The following is a 23,406-nucleotide window of genomic DNA, read 5'->3' on the forward strand; positions in this document are numbered from 1 at the left end:
CATTTGCGGCACGCTACGCTTTGAATTTATATTTTAAAAGCTAAAGCGTGCCATGAATGTTAGAGAAGTAAACAAATAGAAAAGTTGCTGCCTTCCTTTTGTGTTTAATTGCCTACACACATGGAAAGGAGGATAAGGAAACAGCACCTTTGGCTATGTTAGAAGCCACCGAACTGCTAATAATAGGTGTATGGGCACCAGTGGTTAATTTGTAAAATAAAACGTGCCGGGGCTCTCCTGAGAAGGCAGCGCTAACAGGAGAAATATGCTGGTGCAAACTGCCTCCTGACTAGAGCCCTGGCACTTATTATTCTGGGGAGGACTAGGCCTAATGGCTAAAGCTGACGATTTTGGTGCTGTGGAACCGGGTTCAAGTCTCGGCGTGGCTCAACATACCGCGATGTTGTGGAAAATCAAGTGCCTTCCAAATGAGTGTGTCTTTAACTTTTGCTATAAGCACCGGTGCTGAAAATTGGGTGCCGGTGCTGAGCACCGGAAAGCACCTGCTCAAATTAAGCACTGATGGGCACCATTTTAAAGTTAAAAGTGAGGATTGTAAAATGTTGAACACAATAAAAGAGAAATATTGCAAGTTAAAGGCTGCCTTTGTAGCGGTTTTAAAAAAAAAGTTTGTTAAGTCACGGGACGCACGTTAAAACAAGCTCTCTGCATTGAATGGGGGGTGGGGGGCGGATCCCTGTGAAGTCTGATGCTGAGGCTCACAGGTGTGCGCCGGGCTCACATGCACTGTTGGCAATCCGCCTTTGGGTGCATTTTTCAGAGCCTTTTCTTTAATCTCGCCAAGCATCCCTAAAGGGATAGCTTAGGCGAGACCTAAAAATGAAAAGCACATGCTCTCTCCCCGCCACCCCCGATCACCCGGTGTTCCTTTAAGAGCCAGTTAGATTTGGTTCAACTATAATAGTGCGCTATTCCCATAAAAAATAAGGGGCATATTACCAAGGGCAAGTATCGCCGCTTTTTCGGCGAATTGTGCCGAGAAAGCGGCGATACTGCTAGAGCCCTATTAACAAGGGCATTTTAAAACCTGGCGCAAGCCCACTTTGCATGTCGGCGATTAACATCGCTAATGACATGCAAAGTGGGCGTTCCCACGTCCAACCACATGTAAAATGTGGTTGGAGGTGGGAACACCCTATTACCTAGGCAGGCGTTGGGAGAAGGAGACCTGCGATAAACTCGTTTATCACAGGTCTCCCAACGCCTGCTCTGACCAGGTGTTAGGGCATTGATAACATGGGGGTGTGGATCATAAAGCTGAATCCACCCCCATATTATGAAGGAAGACATTAGCGAGTGAAAACAACTTTGTTTTCATGCGCTAATGTGCCATATCGCCGACTATTGCCGGATTTCAATTCGCCTACGTGATGCGCATTGATAATTGCGCGCTAAAAAGGCAATGAAATCCGGCGATAGCTGGCGATATGGGGATGTGCGTTGTGCGTTTACTAACGCACTTCTTGGTAATATGCCCCTGAGTTCTTTGTCAAGACGACTGTAACCTTTTCTTTACAATTAAAACAGAGCATCCGGGAATGCATCTTTTGTTTTACGCTATTAAATAAAAATGATATTTTTGTCCCATTTCCCCTCTATATGTTTTAATTAAAATGCAGCGATTTTGCCAAAGTATAGTTGAGTTACTTTTTCACACACAGTTCTAATTACGTGTTGTCATTAATACTTGCATTTATTAACAAAGGGATGAAAAGAGCACTCTTCGGTGTCGAGCCAGCATGGAGTTGAATCAAATACTAAGGTGATTAAAGGGCTCACTTAAGGAAGGAACACACAGAAGGTACGAGCAATGAAAGTCACAACAACTTTAATATCCTTCTGCTGCTCTCTTGGGCAAGAATTAGTGGTCACTTTGTATATTTTGTCCCATGCTCTGATTGGATCAAAGTCTTTTCGATTTGGTCAGGCAGCCATTCAGAACTCGCGACTTAACTAGTTCTTTTCCGCTGCAGCAGTGCAAGTGCACAGTGCGGTGTGGCGGGAAATACAACTGTTTGCGCACAACATTATAAATCTCAACTGGAAAGAACGACTGTTCCGCAGACACAATAAATGTGTTATTTATCTTTCTTGAACCGTGGCCATGCACCAGTATCTCAAATGCCATGTCATTTTGCCCAGTTTCAATGGAATATGTCACAAGCAACTGCATCCGTGACAGCCATTATGAAGGTTCGTGCCTTCGAGACCGTGCTAGTAAAGGTGCTTTTTCAAAAATTCACTAGCATTTGTTGTTCCGTGAAATAGTGGGCCTTTTGGGAAATCGACAGTTATCTGTTTTACAGTTAAAAACAGACCTCTCGAGAAACTCTGAATGGCCCACTTTTAAATAAAAAATATTGGCGGTAAATTCCTAGTATGTAATTTAATTCAAATGCCTAGCTGTTTGTGTAACTAAGTTTACAGATCAGTTTATTATAGTATCACACAGGACGGAACTTCATGGTCTAACAGGTGTGATGTAGTTTCTTATAATGTTATAGATCATTGTAATGTTTATATTATTGGTTGAAAAAAGTTATGTCCGTAATCGAGCCAGCCAGGAGTCGAACCTGGAATCTTCTGCTCCGTAGGCAGACGCGTTATCCATTGCGCCACTGGCCCGCCTATGATACTTCACGCTAGGGGTGAAACTACAGAGCTACAAATCCCAGGGTATCGGTAGAGAATGATACTGAAAAGTTTGGAGTGTTAGCATGAGCATGTTGTAATTCAAAACTAAACGAGGAACGCTACAGTAGCAAAGGATGATCTCCCAGAATGTAGGAGTCATGGGGAGAGTGGATAGCTTTAACAACCTTCTGCATGGAAGAGCGACCAGCGGAGAGACTGGTACAATTTGGACAGAGTTCATGTCGACTGTTCTGATTGGATCGGAGTCTCTTAGATTAGGCTAAACAGCCGATCAGCACTGTGCTCTTAACTGGCACTTTTCTTGATAAAAGTTCACATGCAAAAGACGGAGTGAAGTATTGCAATTACACATCTCATGATGTATTGCATCAAGGAGCAGCCATCGGGAATGCGTTGACACAGCTTTTTTAGTCATGTTTCAAGAAAAAAACAAAGGCGCCCTGGACGAAAGTGAGGCCTGGAGCGCAAAGGGGGCGGGGCAAGAAGAAACAACGAGCATCCGCGAGAGCAGCAGCCGCAGCCGCAGCCATCTGAAGAGCCCCGGTAAGGATCGCCAAAGTCCCTCCCGCTCGCTCATTGTGAGCCTGGCAGAGGGCAGCTGCCCGTGACACCCAACCACCGTGTGTGTGTGTGTGGGGGGGGGTAGAGTAGAGGGCGGCGGCGGCGGCGTGTGTATGCATGCGTGTTTGTGTGTGTGCAGGGGGTGGGGGGCGGCAGCGTGTGTATGTGTGTGCGTGCATGCAGAGGGGTGGGGGCTGGCTGTGTCTGTGTGTGTGCGCGCCGATAATGCATGTGAGGGAAGCGAAAGCAGAGGCTGTGAGTTCGTGTGCGCAAGCGCGGCTCAGACGCGCGCTCCCGCGGTCAAAACTGAGACTGCAAAAGCGCGCGTCTGACTGTTGTCCACATTCCCAAATACGGATCACAATAGGTCTGAAGCAGACACAATCAATGCTTACGCATTGAATGTAGGTCTGCTCGACCTAAAAAACGAAACCCCATGGCCACTGCCCTGCTCCCAACTAGCCAAAGAACAGCCATCAAACCAGGGGAAGGTCCAGGGGCATGGACAAATGACCATGGTGGGGACTCCTAGGGACAGCCGTGGGTGTGTCAGCAAGTGTTCTGCAGGCCTCCCACCCAGCTGCTGGACATGGAGCCAACCCTACAAAAATGCCTGTGCCTTCATCAGGAAGAAGAGCAGGTTCCCGGAGGATGGATCCAATGGTCCGTGGTCCGCCCCTGGTCCGTGGCTCACACTGCATAGTAGAACAGCCTGTGTGCATTTGGACAGTTAGACCTAGACTTTCTTCACTGACCACTTCATGGCATCCAAATACCGGCCCTTCAACGTCAGCCGAACTGTTTCTGACAACACAAATGCAGGTTACGAGAGGATGTGAGGCACGTCAACCAATCCCAAGCTCTGCAGCAGCGCCACCTTCACCCCCTCCTACACAAACTTCACATATCACTGCCTCCACAAATGTAACGCAAAGATAATGGAGTTGAGGTAAAATTCCTCTGTATATGCACCCGCAACCACAGCTCGCAAGTGAGTGAACCTCACTCGCCACTTTTCAAGCCAAACCAGTGAAGTTCTAGACTGGAAGCTGCTCACTGCTAAGCCCCACCTACAAATGGTCGGATAAGTAAATAAATGACCCCCAAAGCCATACATTAACATCGTCTTGCAATGCCAGGTCCAAACATGCAAGCACCACTAAAGACTCAAAGACCATGCCAGCAGGACACGCACCGCCAACTCAAAGCAGGCCAGACTCTCACTAGCCTATTCTCATGACCCGCGCTCTGTCGCAGTGAACTCCACTGATGAGGACACAAAGCATACTTCATTTTATTCTTTGCAGAAGGCACAAACAGTACCAGAAAATAACACTGACCTTCATACACTCAAGGTTTAGCTCCCTACATAACAGCAGCAAAAACAAACACTACCAGTGAAATACACCTCTGGGTGACTGTTTTGCGCTTTACAAAACATTATTCTCCTCTATTCAATTCTACTCTATGCTTTTACATTTGTTCTTTGATTAGTGATTGCTCTTGACTGACAAGCTGATCCAGCATAACACAATCCCCAGCAGTGTCACATGACCGCCCCATACCTTGATGGCATCATGATGAGGAATTATATTAGGAAAATACTATTTCTCGTCATACGAGATGGCTTAAAAGCCATTTCCCCAACGATGCACGCATACAGCCCCTAGGTCACACTCCCACAAATTAAATTCAGCCTTAGACAGGGGTAGAGAGGCCACTTCATGGAGTTTTTAAGTTACACAAAACAAGAGAACTATAGCCACCTAGCTTGCTTCACATTTGATAACCTCATACAGTGACTCCTGCTTGGGAAGCCAGATATCACCCCAGCTCCCGGAGAACAACTGGCCCAAGAGAATAGCTCCCAGGCGCAAATTTCAGGTGAACCAGCAGAACTTGCAACTAGTGCAATGTCACTTTCTTAGAGTGCAAGCAAATTTGGAGAGAGCTCTCAAACTACCCTACCTTGCTTTTCAAACTCCAAGGCTAGCAGGGCCGTGGCCACGACTGGAGTGTCACAAACTTGTATGTCACTTATTGGAGCAACCTCTCCCAAGAATTGATTCAGATAGTGGATTAGGATATCTGACAGCACCAACTCCTGTGTATCCCACTGAACGAAGCAAATTAACATTTCAAAGTAATGCAGTAAACCGAGCAGCCAATAGGCATATATTTACCAATGAAAAATAGGTCATCAAACATGAACATTTACCAATGAAAAATAGGACATCAAACATGAACTTCACATGCCTGAAACTAGCAGATGCACAGACAGCAATCTAAAGGCTGACCCTCAGAGGAAATTAAGATGTGAACTTGCAAGTACAAAGGGCCACGCTGGATTATCTTTGAGTCCTGGATGTAGTTAACAAGAATGCTAGCTGGGTGCTGGTCCTGTCATGTTCACTAGATTTTAATGGGAGGCTCAGGCATTTATTCTGGCAACGAGGCCAATAAGGCTGGTGACGCTGAATGCAGGATAGTGGGTACCAAGCATATGGAAAATTGGGGGGGGGTCCCAAAAAGAAAAGGAAGTCCTTGCTTAAGTTAGTGCTCACCACATGTACCTGAAGAATATGCTTTTCTGTTCATGCCTCTTCCAACTTCCTACGATGCATAGAAACTACTGTAAGGCACTCAGATTAGCTTCTTCTGGACTATTTTCAAGTTGTTGTTCCAGACAGGCAAGATGGCTGCACGAAAGGCATGTAGCGCTTTGCAGGACTATTTGGGTACGTTCTCAACAGAGGCGAAATGGGCAGGACACGGCACCTGAGCAGGGTTCATGCAGGTCTCCATCAGAGCAGCTCTTCAAGGCGCTGGAGTGGGGCTCCGGCTTCCAAGGTCAGTCCCCAGCAGTTATGCAGCAGCTCGCGGACAACCTGATAAGACGCATCCGTCAAGTTTGAAATTCCGACCACTCATTTTGGAAAAAGTTAATCTGCTTTTTGGAAGCAGGTCCCGCCCTCAGCATGAACTATATGTCACCTTCTAAGGATGATCCAAGCACGGCTGCTCTGCTAAGAGGCATTGTCCACCCCACCCATACTTAGCCGCCCTCTGTCTATGCCTACAGAAATCTGGGTGTGTCCTGTGGCCATCCAGGCCCCCAGCCACCCTCTCAAAGAGCGCACAGGACGTGACCTTGGCCCAGTGGGTACTGCAGTAGGGTATCTTCAGAAAACGCAATAAAATTACACATTATCGGCATGGATAAATGTGCAATCTTTACCAGTCTCCTTCCCATCTCTGACGCGCACCCTGACCGCAAGGACTTCTTTTGCTCCAGTTTCAAGGGCGGCCATGTGCGTGCAACGTGACTAATGTGGAGGGTGGTTGTGATTCAGATGCGATGTCGGGAAAAAGAACACAATTGGCATTTCCTTATCTGCCTCCTCACACTCAAGGACTAAATATATCTTATACGAGAGGGGAGGGGCCCAATGACACAGAAATCTTACTTAAATGTTTCACAGGCCTATCTTTGGTGCACAAAAGGAACAAGTCAGAAAAAACACACAACCATTGTCCACCGGCTTGACGTGTTACATTAAGCATTTATTCTATACGATATATATGTTTGACTTTAGCCTTTATTTTTCATATTTCAAACAAATAAATACACAATTTAACAAAATTAAAAATGTATTTTTCCTGGTGAGTATGGGCTTGCAGGGCTTTCCAAAGACAGGAGACCCAGCAAATGGAATTCAAGCTTCAAGGTCAGAGACGGTCATTAAAACTCTGTATCTGCATACTGTACTTTGTAAATACTTTGCTGCCGTTTTCCTACTTCCCACTGACTTGCGTGTAAGTCCAAGCCACAAAGAGTGTAGTTATCAATTGTACAGCAGGTGCAGTGGCACCGGGACCCTGAGGCTTTAAGGATCCACCACGCCTCAGTTCAGCCTGTATTTTAATACCCAGCTGCGGGTTAGGGAGATTATTTTCCTTGCTTGCATTCGGGCCATAGGCCCTTGCACGCCTCTTATCTCTTTTATCCCTTCTGCTTGCAACAAGAGTATCTCCCCGCGGAACCTCCTTTTCAGAACTCCACCTGGTCCAGCCTAGGTGCACTAGTGCAGTGAAGCGGTGCAGTGCCCCCAGGCGTTACAGTGCCGCACTTTGTTTTCTCTACAGTGCTCCTCACCAACAGGACCCTCTGGAGCCCTACACCTCGGCCCCACCGCCACCTGAGCAGTTTCCTGCCCTGCTTGGCCAACCAAGTTACTGACTCTCCCAGCTTGTCTTTGTCTCCTCTGTTCACTTTCAGATGCAGTTCATCTTGTTCTGTATTGCTCAACTCTGTGCCACATTTTACCTCAGTTAATATTTTGGTGGCTCCCAGGGTGAAAGACTGCAGCACATTTTCCACTTTATGGAATCCTGGTGCCTTCTTCCACGAACGATTTGGGTAAACTTCTTCGTCCTAAATATTTCTCATTTTCACCATGCATTCCAAAAGGTTACATTCTCTTCAATTACTATTCACAAAGGCACCTCTCCCTTTTTGGGTTATTTGGGCCACTTTGCACCATGAAACAAACCTTCAGCCACTCTCCAAAGGGCTAGTCCCTGAATACTATTTGCAATCCTGTAGGCTGTGCTATATTCCAGTTTTTTTCTGCCTGCAGCTCTCAGGGCATCAAAATTCTGTTTTTTTTCTGTGACTTGTTTGACTCTATGTCAGAGATTTTTTTTTCTGTGTCCCTGAAACGTGCTTCTTCTCTTCTTGTAGAGCAATATTCTAATATCAAGTTTGAATGGGTCTCTCTGGACCCCTTCCATGTATCCGAAGACCATGGCCAACAACAAAGTTGCCTTCGTCTCTGTTAAATGAAGAAAGAAGTCTACTTCCATCCAGGAGCCCCTCACAACATCACACACTTTTGTGCCTGCTTAACTGGCTAAGCACCAGTGCACTACACCAACTCACATTGATGTAGGGAATGATAGGAATACATTTTATAGACACATAAATACAAGTATAAAATCCCAAACCCCAATGCAAACATTTCAGGTGAGGGATAGGTTTAAACCTATGTAAATAGTTAATCAGCCTAGGCCTAACACATGGACGTGCTGAAAAAGAGAACTGTTGGTTTCTGCAGAAATACATAGGTCATAGTGCACATTAGCTTTAGGAAATACACATAGAATGTTGTATGGTCAATTTGCTGCACTGAAACACATAAATAGATTATATTTCTTTGTAGACACCCTGTATGATGTTGTAATGATAAATTAAAAGCATCTTGCACTTGCGGCTACAGTCTTGTCGCGTGATAGCAGTGAAAATATCCCAATAACCTTTGCATAGCCCACTGCCCCAGTATATGGCTTTCTGGGACCATATTTAGGATATGATTATGGTCTAGAAGGGTTAAAGCACTTCTTCCAAAATGGTATAGAAAATATGCATACTGTCAGTTTCCTGCAGAAGCAGTAATGATCTTTCCTTTGAAGATAGAGTATTATTGGGCAGCAGGTTCCTAGGGCAGGGCTGCTTGGTGAAAAATGCTTTGCCTTCAGTGTGGAATTCTCAGGAGATGATCTCAAGATTGTCAGGGGGTCTCAAAGGGTACATAATGGGCAAAACGGAAGCACACCAACTGGGATCAAATAATGAAAAGTGCCTTGTGCATAAAGTTGAGGGATTTCAAAGATTCTCTCGCTGGGCTGGTAACCAATGGAGTTGTACTAAGACAGAAATAAGTCTGCTTTTTTACTACCTGGTCACATGCCACCACAGGCTAGACTGGGTAAAACACAAGCTTCAGACAGTACCCAGAAAATTACAAAACAAGACCTGAGAACATAGTATATAAAAAGAGACCGACCTTCAAATGAACCTTAGGGGCACAAAGTTATTTTGTCTACACATTTGTCAATGGAATGAACAGGGATAGGATTACAGTCTGTGGTTAAAGGAGAGCTCCTGATCTAAGAAAACAGTTATCTTTCTTAATGAAGCAGGACCCTAAAGCAGTCGGCACAAGTGTGGTGTGCAGAGCCCAGTATTTCTCATGAACACCAACATTTGTCATTTACTGCTGCTCCACCTCAGGAAGGTCCCCCTTACCTGTTGTCGACAGGCCTGTGTGTGTGTGCGTGTAGCTTGATCCCAGTCATTCTCACAAACATGTAGCTGTGAAAAAAATAAAGACACATTGTGTAGATGATGGTTGCTAAGGGATGTACTGAAGGAAACCATGTCTCTTTTGCTCACCATAAAAAAACTACTATTTGAAAGCTTGGACACACCTTACTGATTTCCAGTGACAGAACACTGCCTATGGCGGAATGGTTCTTAGCTAAGTCTACGCCTCACTGGAGGTACATAAGTAGAGTGTGGATTGTTGGAAGTTTGATGGGATAAAACATGGCTGAGAGACAACTCAAACAGAGGTCTCCGGGGCTACAGTGGAAAACGTTTGCTCTCACAATGATAACGTGACACTACAGTTATAGTTGTGCTCACACCCCGCTGCACTGGTCACATACCAACAAACATTTACAAATAGGAAATTATTTCACCAGAATAGCAAGTATATGCTTGTTACAGGTTGATAAAGTCTATATTTTGCCTTCCGAATTTACATGTGGCCCAAGAACTCCCGTGTACATTGGCTCACATTTGCACCCTTTCATGGGTCAGGTTTGCTGCTGTGCCCCGGGAATAATGTTCTCTGAGGCCAGTTGTACGGGTTGGGGCAGATGTACACCCCTTCACAGTGGAGGCATGCAACAAAAGCTGCCTTACTTGACCTCGAGGATCCTGGCAGCCAGCACAGTCTGCAGCACTTTGTGCTGATAATCAACATTCTAGGAATCAAGTCACATACCTCGTCAATGCAAACGCCAGAGGCTCCTTTCACAGATCTAATGTCCTCCATCAAGCGTATAATGATTCTGGGTAATGGCAACTATTTTGGATTATTCGTTTGGAAGGAATAGGCCAAATAGCTTCAGGGACTAGATGTCAGACAAAACTTGTCTTTTTGTCTACAACAGTGTGTGTCTGTAAAATGGGCTTTGTGCCCTCAGCAAGCAGCTTCTGGGCCAGATGTGCAAACCTATGAATTTGCGAGTCGCAAATTGTGTCATTGTGTGACTCGCAATTTGAGACTCGCATATAGGAATTTACAATAGAGTTGTTGACACTGTTTGCAATGCCTGATTGGGTCGCAAATTGACTGCATCATTAATATTCAAGAGGCAGGTGCAATTTGCGACCCCATCTGGAATGGTTATCACTCCCAGGGATGGAGGCCTGCTGGGGTCAACAGACCACCAAGTCTGTGATTGCTTTTTAAATAAAGCAGTTAAAAAAAAATCAGCCCGTTTTCATCCAAGAACAAGCATTTGCAATGCAATAGGTCTCGCATTATGAAAGTTTGAGCTATTGGTCTTGTAAATGACAATTTTTTTATTTATGTGTTGATTTTGAAAATAGCAAAATTAATAGCTTTGTCATTTTCAATGCCAATAGTTATAACTTTCGCACATGTGACGACTATAGCATTTGTAATGCAACATGTTTTGTATTTACGTGACTTAGATGTATTGATATTACAAATAGCAACGGCTTTTAATTTTTTTAAATAATTAATACTTAAATAAAAGAGATTATAATTTATATTGGCAATAGCTTAAACTTTTGTAAATAACGTTTGTGAAGATTATGTTCAGTGTATTTTATTGTGATGAAAATCCAAGAACAGAAGTGAAATAACATCTTTTTGTGACATTTGTAATAAAGCTTGAAACATTGAGAGAACATAATTGAACCAGTTGTTGTTGAATGGTTGCACAGATTGATGCTGTGATGTCGCGGAGTGATGCTGGGATTGCGCTGAGTGGTGCTGTGGTGGTGCTGAGTGATGCTGTGGTGGTGCTGAGTGATGCTGTGGTGGTGCTGAGGGATGCTGTGGTGGTGCTGAGTGATGCTGTTGTGGTGCTGAGTGATGCTGTGGTGGTGCTGAGTGATGCTGTGGTGGTGCTGAGTGATGCTGTGGTGGTGCTGAGTGATGCTGTGGTGGTGCTGAGTGATGCTGTGGTGGTGCTGAGTGATGCTGTGGTGCTGCTGAGTGATGCTGTGGTGGTGCTGCTGAGTTCTCTCTGCAACTGCACTCTGCAACTGCACTCTGAATCTGCACTCTGAATCTGCACTCTGCACTCTGAATCTGCACTCTGAATCTGCACTCTGAATCTGCAATCTGCACTCTGAATCTGCACTCTGCATCTGCACTCTGCATCTGCACTCTGAATCTGCACTCTGAATCTGCACTCTGAATCTGCACTCTGAATCTGCACTCTGAATCTGCACTCTGAATCTGCACTCTGAATCTGCACTCACAATCTGCACTCTGAATCTGCACTCTGAATCTGCACTCTGAATCTGCACTCTGCACTCTGCACTCACAATCTGCACTCTGCACTCACAATCTGCACTCACAATCTGCACTCTGAATCTGCACTCACAATCTGCACTCTGCACTCTGAATCTGCACTCTGCACTCTGAATCTGCACTCTGCACTCTGAATCTGCACTCTGCACTCTGAATCTGCACTCGCACTCTGCACTCTGAATCTGCACTCTGAATCTGCACTCTGCACTCTGAATCTGCACTCACAATCTGCACTCTGAATCTGCACTCTGAATCTGCACTCTGAATCTGCACTCTGAATCTGCACTCTGAATCTGCACTCTGAATCTGCACTCTGAATCTGCACTCTGAATCTGCACTCTGAATCTGCACTCTGAATCTGCACTCTGAATCTGCACTCACAATCTGCACTCACAATCTGCACTCACAATCTGCACTCACAATCTGCACTCACAATCTGCACTCACAATCTGCACTCTGCACACTGCACTCACAATCTGCACTCTACACTCTACATATGGTATGTTATGCTTACATACGTTCCATATATTATCCATGTATATGCCACATTTAGTTAAGAATATATGTTCTGTTTAGTTACATTACTTTGTTTGTATACCCTTTTATGCTGCTCTAAAGTTATTTCAATGGGTGAAATGCGGAGCCTGGGTAGCAGGAAGGAGAAGATAAGAGAGTGCATCGAGTGCGGACTTGTGAGCAAGCGCCTGAAGCCATCAGGATGCTACTTCAAGGCACGTAGACAGGGTCGTAATACCCAATGATACTCGTAAAGGTAGCTACAAAAAATGGCGTTAGGTTGTGCACACACCCTGCAAAGATGCGTGTAGCGCCTGAAGTCACAAGTTGAACCTGGTGTTGTTCGCTACAATAGACTATAGTTATCAGTGAGGTTTGTTCCACCATGAAACGAAAGTTGGCTGCCGAGAGTAACAAGGCAGTGCTGGGAGGGGGGCTGCGCACCAACTGAAGTGCTCTGGTTGCACGGCCTGCGGCCGTGTGAAGTGATAAGCCTTGAACGGCCTGTGGCCGTGTGAAGTGATAAGCCTTTGAAGTATGGGAGTGTGGGAGGAGTGCTGCTACGGCCTGGGGGAAGCTGGCTGGGGAGGGGGAGGAGAAATGAATGTAAGGCTGTGGGGAACAGAGTTTATGGCCCAAAAGCGCGTGCCTGTGGCCACGTGAACTTCAAGAAAACTGCAAGGAACGAAGCCCTTGGTTTGACGAGGATTTCGAGCACTTGAATTCTCGATCCCTCAATGCGCTTGCGCGCATTGTAGGTCACGAGACCTACAAACAAGATGCATTTAAAAAATAACGTGTTTCTGTTTCATTTTTTAAGAGTAGCCAGTGGTCTGTGGGACCACTGCCTGCTCTTAAAAAATATTTTTGCTCGCACTCACAAAAGGGAAGGGGTCCCCAGAGGACCCATTTCATTTGCAAGTGGCTTACCACCTACTTGAAGTAGGTGGTAAACTGCGAGCGATTTGCAACTGGCATTGTGGTCGCAAAACAATCATACCTTTAAGTGAGACTCGCTATTAGGAAGGGTCGCCCTTGGCACGCCTCTTCCTAATAGCGAGTCGCAAACTCTATTTTGCGAGTGGGAAATATGTTACTATCTCGCAAAATAGGGCAGACCGATTTTGCAGTCGCAAACGGCCCAAATTCCCATTTGCGAATGCAAAACATGGTCATACATCTGGCCCTCTGTGCCTTGCTTAAGAGTTTGGAGACACTAAGGGGCCTATTTACAAGCACCTAATGCCACCGGATAGTAACTCTTTCTGACACTCCAATGGCATTGCTCTCTACCCCATATTTACAAGATGGCGTTAAGCCACATACCGTGGCTTAACGCCTCCTTGTAAATATGTCCTTAACTGCAGCAGTATTCTACGTCAAAGGGGCGTGTAATGGGTGTTGAGCTGAGCGTTCCGCCGAAACACTCATTGCTTTTTGATGCTGCCCATTGTTACAAGGATGGGGCAGCGAAAACAATTAAGACTAGGTGCAGGAAGGTGTCCCTTCTGGCACATAAACAATCGTCTCTGCAGCGCAGGCACCCTTGCAGCATGGCGCAAGGGTGCCTGCGCAGGCGATAGGCTGTTTTTTAGTGCCCGCACTAGGGGAAACCCAGGGGTGCATAGTATTTTTGTAAATACGACGCATCTCTGCGTTAAAAAAATGTCGGAGCATTACCAATTTTGGAGTAACTCTGCGCTACTGCATTTCATTGTGAATATCCCCCTAAATGAGTGTTAGGAGAAAATAAAGGGAATAAGGAAGAGACTGTGCTAATTTCTAATTGTTAACAAAAACAGGATTGATGAAAGAGAAGACTGGAGTTGGTATACTATATTTAGTAGGCAATTTTGCATAGACTTTGATTTGGAGGTGTAGGGAACCTTGGAGGACTGCTAGTACTTCCACCTCTCCTGGCAAAGCTGTGAAAGCAAAGTAGTAGGTTGTGAGATGGTTTGTGGGAAGCTTAGTCCATCATCACTGTTTCAGCTTTGTACCAAATGTCAATCTGTAAGCGCGACAACAGAAAACATAAAAACCTTTCAATCAAAGGTCTCCCACCACATGAACCTTGTGTCTATAGCACCCATGACTGTCTGCGTGTAGATATCCTCAGCACTAGAACCTTGGCCGCTATGTTAACATGATGGAGGGCAGACCGGTGTACTGAAACGTCAAATGATTTAAACTCTGTTATATTAACATGCCATCTAATAAAATGTGAAAAATAAAATCTTGCATTTAGAAAAACAATCTTCATCAACATACTCCATCAAATCCAACTGGCCTACCAGAGAAGAGGAAGGCTCAGACTGTACAGCACAGGGGCGCCACAAGGGCTCTGTGATCGACCGGGTGCTCTGGAGTCTCTGATGATGTCACCAGGATGGAAACCACTAGCGCCACCGGGAAGGTGGGGCTTGATCCCCGTCAATCTCACAAACATGTATCAGTAAAAAAAAAGTCAAATCGTGTAAATGATGGTTGCTAGGGTATGTACTGAAGGAAACCATATCTCTTTTGCTCACCATAAAGTAACACTATTTGAAAGCTTGGAAACGCCTCCCTGATCTCCAGTGCCTGAATGCTGCCTATGGCGAAATTACTCTTTGCTAAGTCTATGCCTCAGTGGAGGTACATACGGAGAGAACAGATTGATGGAAGTTGGATGGGAGGAAACATGGCTGCGAGACTACTCAAAACAGTGGTCTCTGGGGCTACAGTGGCAACCTTTTCCTCTCACAACGAAAACGGCGACATTAGAGTTATAGTTGTTCTCACACAACCACTGCTCTGCTCACATATCAATGAACATTTACAAATAGGACATGCTTTCAACAAAATAGCAGGTATATGCTTGTTACAGGTTGATAAAGTCTATATTTTGCCTTCTGAATTTACATGCGCTCATAAACAAAGAACTTTCTTGTACATTGGGTCACATTTGCACCATCTCAAGGGTCAGGTTTGCTACTGTGCCCTTGCATAAGAATAAATTAAGTGGTGAAACAGTTCATGCGGTGGATCCATTACCCCACTTAAAAGCATCTTTAGGGTATGAAAGCAGTATCCTGCGACACAGTTCACTTGTGCGGTTATGTCCATTTTGCTGACGATGATTATTCCAAGGTTCCTGGCATGGGTTCTAGGTGTGGGGACGAGTTTTGTCGGCCCCCTCCTGGAGTCAATCAGTGATGTGTTCGCGCCAAAGATCACTACTTCTGTCTCGCCAGTGTTGACCTTGAGAGAGTTGGCTTTCATCCAGCTAATGACTTTGCTTATGCAGGCGGTGTTTCTTGTGTTGAGGGTCTTGTCCAAGAGGAAGAGTGTGAGTTGTTGTGTCATCGGCATAGGAGAGGAAGTTGATATTGTGTGGGAGGATGATGCTGACCAGAGGGATAATGTATGCGCAGAAGAGGGTGGGGCTGATCAATGAAACTTAAGGCCCTCGGCAGATGAGCTTGTGGGCTTGGTTAATAAACTATGTGTGGATTTCTAGACCTTCAATCTATAACATATGTATTTATGCTACATATGTAAACTTGCATTGACGTCAGATTCTGTCAGATGTACTTTATGTATTTGTAAATTACATGGGAGGTCAATAGGAAAGATCCATAGGTACAACAAATGAACCTTAAAACCATGCACGTGCTGCCACCAACCAGGAACTAAGCGAAAGGCCTCAATGGATATCCCTCTGGAATATGTGATTTGGAGCAGTCAGTACTGGGGTCCCCCTTCCCCCAACTCCCCATAATTGAGCACATTGGATTTGAAAAGTTTGGGGTACTCCAAAGGGTTAAGAGCAGCAGACCACTGCCAAGCAGATCAGGTGCATGTCTATAGTTCATAAATCCAACCACTTTCTGCCTTCTCAGAGGTGATTTTAGGCAGAGGAGGCTTGTCTTGTACTGAAGCATGCACTGCTGGGGTTGGTACCTATGCACAGAGATAGTGTAAAGGGTCTGTTAATGCAGACATCCTTATGTATTACACAGGGAAAGGATTTCAGGGAGAAATTCTTGTGAGTAGCCCTCCTCTGTTCATAACATATACAAAGAGATGTTCAAAAACAGCTATCGGTAATCTATGGGTAATCCAAACAACAGATTTCTGGAGATGATCACACCCCTCCCCCATCCTCCCTCCCTCCCTCCGCCACCTCCAATCCACTCCACTCTACTCCAGGCATCCCCATTACCAGACTTAACAAACAGACTGGGGCTATTTGGCACAACCCGTGGATAAAAGCACTGCTCCCCAAAAGTATCTCATCACAGCTATGTGCAAGGACCGGGTAAACGGATATTGGAGAGAACCAAACAGGGGAAACCTGACTGATCAACTAGAAAACATCTGCTAGAGGAAACCGGAGGAGGCTAAACTGTTTTGGATTGTCTCACAACATAGAACGTAGGACTGCGGGGACAACACAGGAAAACACCTGCACTAGAAGAGTGACAAACAGGGGAGATTTGTTCAAGAAATGACAAAGAGCAGGGGTTCAAAATGTGTAGGGAATGAGGGGACAGCAACTGAGTTTTCCCCAATATTACACTCGCCGTTACAGACCTCCTAAATGAACAGATCTGTTAGGGAGCAGGTACACTTTATTAGGGATATTATGATATGCTGAATACTCATGCTGAACAGAAATGGGGAACCGGACCAGACTGTGTGTACACGTGGGCTGTTTTAAAAACATCCTCAGGGGTGGACTCTCTCACACTGCTGATGTTCCGCGAAAGATGAACTGTAGATAAACGATAATGATCTTCTTGAAACTGACTTGGGCACCAAATGTCTGTGAATCATGCAGATAGGGAACATTAAATGATACTAAGACAAAAATACTGGCTAAAGTTCTGGCAAATCGATTACTCAGAGTAGTGATGAAATTGGAACCTCAAACAATGTGGAATCATGTTAGACGCCAATAAGTGAACTTGAAAGGAATTCATGAGGTCTAGGCAACGAAATAAAAGGCCTGCTGGCAGTACATGACTTGACATAGAAAAGGCCTTTGATTCTATGGAATGGAATATTAAGATACTGAATACCATGTGACAAGGCACTCTCTTTCTGCGATGGTTGGAGTCTTTGATAAAAAGAGGCAGTAGGCAAGACCTTTCTTCATTATGAATGCTCTTTCCCTCACACCGAAGCCTCTGTGCGAATGGATGAAATGTGTGGATTTGCGTTCCTTTGGGAAGGATGGATAAGGGTGGAGGGAGAGGGCTGCACTTAATTCTATGCACACATTTTGCAGATCTACATGGAAGGCCAAAGGACTCATGGTTCAAGGTTATTGGACATGAGCCTCTTTGGCCATATGCAGATCTGACGATGGACTGAGAAAAATTGGCACTCTTCTAGATAACAATGGCGCCTTGGTTCAGACGCAACAAGAAAAGGGAAAACAAAAATAGACTTTTTTAAACATCTATGAATACTTATAACTAAGAGCCAATTTCAATATAAAAAATGAAATGTGCTTCCTATACTTGAAAGAATAAAAGATAAATGGACCCACTGGGCTAAATTGCCTCTTTGGCAGGGCTGCAATTATCAAGGTGACTGCTCTACCCTGGTTTGTCCAAGTATTTCAAAATACATATGTTGAGATCTTGATAAAATGTTTTCATGAAATTGAAAAAGAGTTCAGTGAATTGATATTTAACAGAAAAACCTCTAGAGCGATCTGGCAGACGTCCCACTTCTATTACAATTTGGGATAGAGGAAGCCGGTATTAAAAGGGACAATAGGCTACACAATTGGCAGTAATTTGTGGATGGATTTTTGAACATTAGAAAGATCGGGTACTATTAAAGTACGGCACATACTTCGAGACAAACCACTTTGTGCGTGCCATGGAAATGGGACACACCCACATAGAGTTCCACCAGAGACACTAGTGCTATTACATCACGGAAAAAGCAAATAAAGAGTAGGGCTGGAATGGTTGACAGATGCATGAACACCCCCCCCCCCTCACTCCCCCCTATTAAAGAAAATCTGTAACAAAACAGGATGGGTTAAAAATGTGACTCGTTAGACCCGCTAACCTCAGACTCATGCTCTATCAAGAATTTGGCTTACATAAACTGCAATTCGTTAATATTTATACCGACCAGGCCTCAGGGGCTTATTGTTGTACAATACACAAGTCCACAGGAAAACTGGCTACTGACTGGCCAACCAGAAACGCAACTGATAACTTAGAGATATATCGAACTTTCGACATAGATGGGCGAGATATAATCCAGAAGTTAGGTAGAAAGAAGCAAATTAATGTTGGAATGCCTGAGAAGAAGGAGGGAGCAGAGGAACTGCTGAGCTCAAGAGAGGGAATAGTTTCTGCTAGGTACCAGGTATCAATTAATATAACTCAAGCACCTACACCAAATCTATCGTACACAAAAGGAAGACTTTAGAAAATGGTCTGGACTCAATTAACCTGCAAGACCTGAAAGCATAAGTGCCAGGGGAGAGGTGAAAGAGGTATCACTCACATAGCTGCCAAGGTTTCAGATTGCTATGTGTGACATTTTCATAATTTCAGTGTAAGTATGAGTGACATTCAACGACTATGAGTGACACTTTCTCGCGAGAACAGCAAGCAATGAAGACGAGGGAAACATAAATAATATCAGAAATTACACCCATTTGAGCAAAGAGAAACGAAGAAGTCACTGAACTAAAGTGCCCTAGCGACAGGCAGCTGAAAACTGAGCTGTGATACTGCATGACTGCACAGTTCTCAGACTCAGTCCACTGGAGGCCGAGGGGGGCGGGAAGGGGGGGTCATAGGCAGCTCAGAATGATTGACGCATTAATGTTATTTATTAATAGCAGTCAAAGCAAGTTAGATGAACTAATAAAACACAGATGCCTTAGCCAGCCTTTTCCCACACTGGTCCCCCTGGATCCTCATCACTGCCGGCAATCAATTAATCATATCAGGATGCAGAGCATTAGTGTGGACTCCAGGACCTCTCTGTCTCACGTGGGACCCAGCCTACAACAGAAGGATGTGAACAACATGGACCTTAACTAGAACGGTCTCTAAGCTGCAACAGTGATGGACTTGTTTCTGTCACCTGTGCTAGTGTCTTGCCCAGTCGCGGCTGGCATCGGCGGGCACGTTGGTCTTCTCTGCTCCTGTTCTCCTGTCTCGAACAGTAACAAGAAGCAGACAGCTAGGCTCTCTCCCCTGACCAATCACAACACTGCAATGTTGTGATTGGTCTGAGCGCCATCACACGGCGCTCAGCCAGGGGATGGAGGCGTGGGCATGTTCTCCATGCAGGCTGCATTTGGGGAAAGTATGCATGACTGGTTTGGGCAGCCCGAGAGGGATGACCAAACAGTTACTGAGCAGTCAGGAGTGGGCAAACCCTGTTCAGATAGCAGAGCAGCCACACCAGCCTATCCGCAGCAAAGCAGCAGGACATGAAACATAAAATGACAATATCTATAAATTGAATATAATCCAATTTGAATATGGATTATCGCACTCCTTTATCGCCTTATCGTCTTAGTGTAGTACACTTTTAATTGTAGGTGGGCGCGGTAATGGTAAATCCTCCCTTAGGAGTAACATCTCCAATTTGGCACTCCTTTTAGTAATTGCATATGTTTTCAATAAAATTCTCTCACATTTTTTTTTTCAATTGGAGTGTTTTTTATTCTTCCATTTTCTTTGTACTATTCAATCCATAGTATGTCGTTTAACAATTCAATTTCAATTTATTTCCGCCTAATGCATTTCGGGCTGGGGCCCTTCTTCAGGGGACTTGATTTCTGAAAGCAAATAAGGTGTAACTTATTTAAGCACCAGGTCAAACACTCATGATACTACATTTGTAGAAGGCGAACACAAAAGAACAGTTCAAAATGTATCTGTTTTAAACAACCTAATAAATGCCATTTTATCATGTTTTCATACATAGTGGTATATAGTGCACTGATAATTATCTAAACACAATCAACACTGTGCTCGTGTTTTAAAAAACGTTTGTGCGACCCGATATGCAATGATACGCCCAACTGGTAGTATCAATTAACTGTGAGTGAACACAAAACTCGAGTGAGCGTGACTCTGGGTATATCACGAAAAGGTTCTACCTGCAATCTGCAAAGTACATGATAGTGAACCAATATCTATTTGGAAAAAGAAAACAATATGCGACGATTATATAGCAGTTTTGAACACGTTGCAACTCATTAGAAGCCGAACGTGCAACTGGTTTAAAGCCGAACGTATCTCGGCGTCTCTTACCGGTGTGGCAGTACAGGATGTGGTGTAAAGAAGTCTCCCGAAACTAATGTTTATTACAGATATATCGTTACTGAAGGTAAGTAACTTGTTCATCTGAAAGAAACACATTAGTTATAGATTCCTTACCTTAGAATAGATACCCCAGTAATACCAACCCTGGAGGTGGGTCTGAGAACCAAGATCACACCAGAAAGTCCTGGAGAACAGAACAGCCAAAGAATCCGTCTCTCCGGACTTGATTGTCAAGGCAGTAGTGTTTGGTAAAGGTGTGCAATGAAGCCCAAGTAGCTGCCTGACTAATGTCATTCAGAGGCACTCCACGTCCGAAGGCAGTAGTTGCTGCTGTTGCCCTGGTGGAATGGGTGGGCAGCCCACTGGAGGCTCCTTCTTTGCAAGAGAATAACAGGCTTCAATACACAAAACGACCCATCGGGAGATAGTCCGCTTGAGTACGGCCCAACCTTTTTTGGCTCCCACGTAGCCAACAAAGAGATGCTCATCCACTCGGAACTGTTTTGTGCGATCCAGGTAAAAGGAAAGAGCACGTTTTGGGTCCAGACGATGGAGCCTCTCCTTCTCTTTCAAAGGATGAAGAGGCGGAAAAAAGGTGGGCAAAGTGATGGTCTGCCCAATGTGAAAGGCAGTGACAACCATAGCCAGGAAGGACGGATGAGTCCTGAGAACCACCTTGTCCGGATGGACAGACAGGAAAGGAGGCTTGGCAGTAAGGGCCTGGAGCTCACTCACCCGCCTGGCAGATGTAATGGCTACCAAAAAAGCAGTTTCAAGCGTCAGAAGCCTTAAAGGGCAGTTGTGAAGCAGCTCAAAGGGAGCACACATTAAAAAAGTTTAGACTAGATTCACATCCCACTGAGACATAACAAAGGGAATAGGAGGAAAGAGATGAGTTACACCTTTCAAGAAACGATTAAAAACCGGGGATTTGAAAAGAGAAGGCCGATCAGGAAGCCGAAGGAAGGCAGAGCGGGCCGAAAGATAGCCTTTGATAATGCCCAAAGTAGAGCCCTGCTGGACTAAAGAAAGAAGGAACAACAGAACTTCAGAAAGAGGAGCAGAAAGGGGATCCACAGCCTTTGCTGTGCACCATGCCACAAACTTGTTCCACAGGCGTATACCGTTTTATTGGAGGGACGCCTGGCTGCCTAGATTACATTGCAAACTTCATGAGGAAGGTCAAAAGACGTCACCTGCCGCTGCTCAATCTCCTCGCAAGGAGGTGGAGGGTGGACAGGTTCGGGTGGAAGACTGTCCCCTGCTGCTGCGACAGAAGATACTCCCGAAGAGGCAGTTTGATCGGAGGATCGATGGCCATGTTTAGCAGCTCGGGATACCAGACTCTTTGTGCCAAATCCGGAGCAACAAGAATGACTTGGGCCCGGTCGCGCCTGATCTTCTTTAGCACTCTGGGCAGAAGTAGTATAGGCGGAAAGACGTACAACAGACCGCAACTCCACTTGTGACGAAAAGTGTTGCCAAGCGAGTGCCACCACGGAAATCCCAATGGGCAGAATTGCTGACATTGCACATTCTCTTCGGTGGCGAATAGATTTTACCAAGGCTCACCCCACTGCTGAAAGAGACCTTGCACCACCCCCGAGTGAAAATGCCATTCGTGGTCCATCATGCACCTGCGGCTGTGTTCGTCCGCCCTGGCGTTCAGAGAACCTGCCAGGTGTTGAACCACCAGGGATATGCCCTGATGTTCCAGCCATGTCCAGAGGCGCAGGGCCTCCTGACATAGGGTCCACGACCCCATCCCACCCGGTTTGTTGCAGTACCGCATTGCGGTGGTGTTGTCCGTGAACACCTGCACTACTCTTCCCTAGACAGAAGGAAGAAATGCTTTCAGTCCAAGACGGATCACCCAAAGCTCCAGAAGGTTGATGTGGGGCTCGGACTCCGCCGGAGACTAGAGGCCTCTGATCTCCGCCTCTCCCATGTGGCCGCCCCATCCCAGAAGGGATGCATCTGTCACCACTGTGTGTTCTGATTGGGGAAGGGAGAGGGATCTGCAGCTGACCCAATCCTGGTTCGTGAGTCACCACTACAATTGTCGTGCAGTGCCCTCCAAGATCTGGACGCAATCGGACAAATTTCCCTGATGTTGTGCCCTTTGGAACTTCAGGCCCCATTGCAGATCCCGCATATTCCAACGGGCATGATCGACCAGCAGGATGCAGGAGGCCATGAGGCCTAGCAGCCTCAGGGTGATCCTGACCGAAACCCGGGATAGAGGCTGAAAGATCGGAATCATAGCCCCAATATCCCGAACTCTCTGTTCAAGAGGATACACCCGAAGCTGCGTTGTGTCCAGAACCACTCTGATGAAGAGGAGCTTCTGAGAGGGAATCAGGTGTGACTTCGGCACATTAATGGAGAACACCAGCAAAGGCAGGAGGTCGGCTGTAGTATAGAGGTGTGAGACGACTGCCTGGGGCGAGTCCGCCTTCAACAGCCAATCGTCGAGATAGGGGAAGACTGAAACCCCCGATCTGCGCAGATGAGCTGCGACCACCGCCATCACTTTCATGAACACCCGAGGGGAGCTGGTAAGGCCAAAGGGCAGCACAGTAAACTGAAAGTGCTTGTGGCCTACCGTGAATCGCAGGTAATGCCGGTGGGCCGACAGGATGGGGATGTGAAAATAAGCATCCTGCAAGTCCAACGCGACCATCCAGTCTTCCATATCGAGGGCAGACAAAACCTGAGCAATTGTCAACATCTTAAACTTCTCCTTCCGGAGGAAGCAGTTGACGTCCCTAGCATGCAGGCCCTTGTCCTTCTTGGGAACCAGAAAGTATTGGGAATAACAACAACAACCTACTTCTGGGACAGGAACACACTTGATGGCAGCCTTGGCCAAGAGAGCCATAACTTCCTGTAGGAGAAGTCCCAGGTGATCCTCCGAGATGCAGTGGTATTGCGGT

At 45.6% G+C, this 23,406-nt stretch overlaps 1 protein-coding gene and 1 non-coding gene across 2 annotated transcripts in view; both read right to left on the reverse strand.

The window, feature by feature from the left end:
• Nucleotides 1–23,406, reverse strand: part of SHTN1 (shootin 1) — a 711,155-nt gene that overhangs the window by 457,078 nt on the left and 230,671 nt on the right. The window lies entirely within an intron of this gene.
• On the reverse strand, nt 2,574–2,646 carry TRNAR-ACG (transfer RNA arginine (anticodon ACG)). Its single transcript has one exon. It is a non-coding gene; the product is annotated as a tRNA-Arg (tRNA).

This window comes from Lissotriton helveticus, chromosome 5_1 (genome assembly GCF_964261635.1).
Source record: "Lissotriton helveticus chromosome 5_1, aLisHel1.1, whole genome shotgun sequence".
Classification (NCBI taxonomy): Eukaryota; Metazoa; Chordata; class Amphibia; order Caudata; family Salamandridae; genus Lissotriton; species Lissotriton helveticus.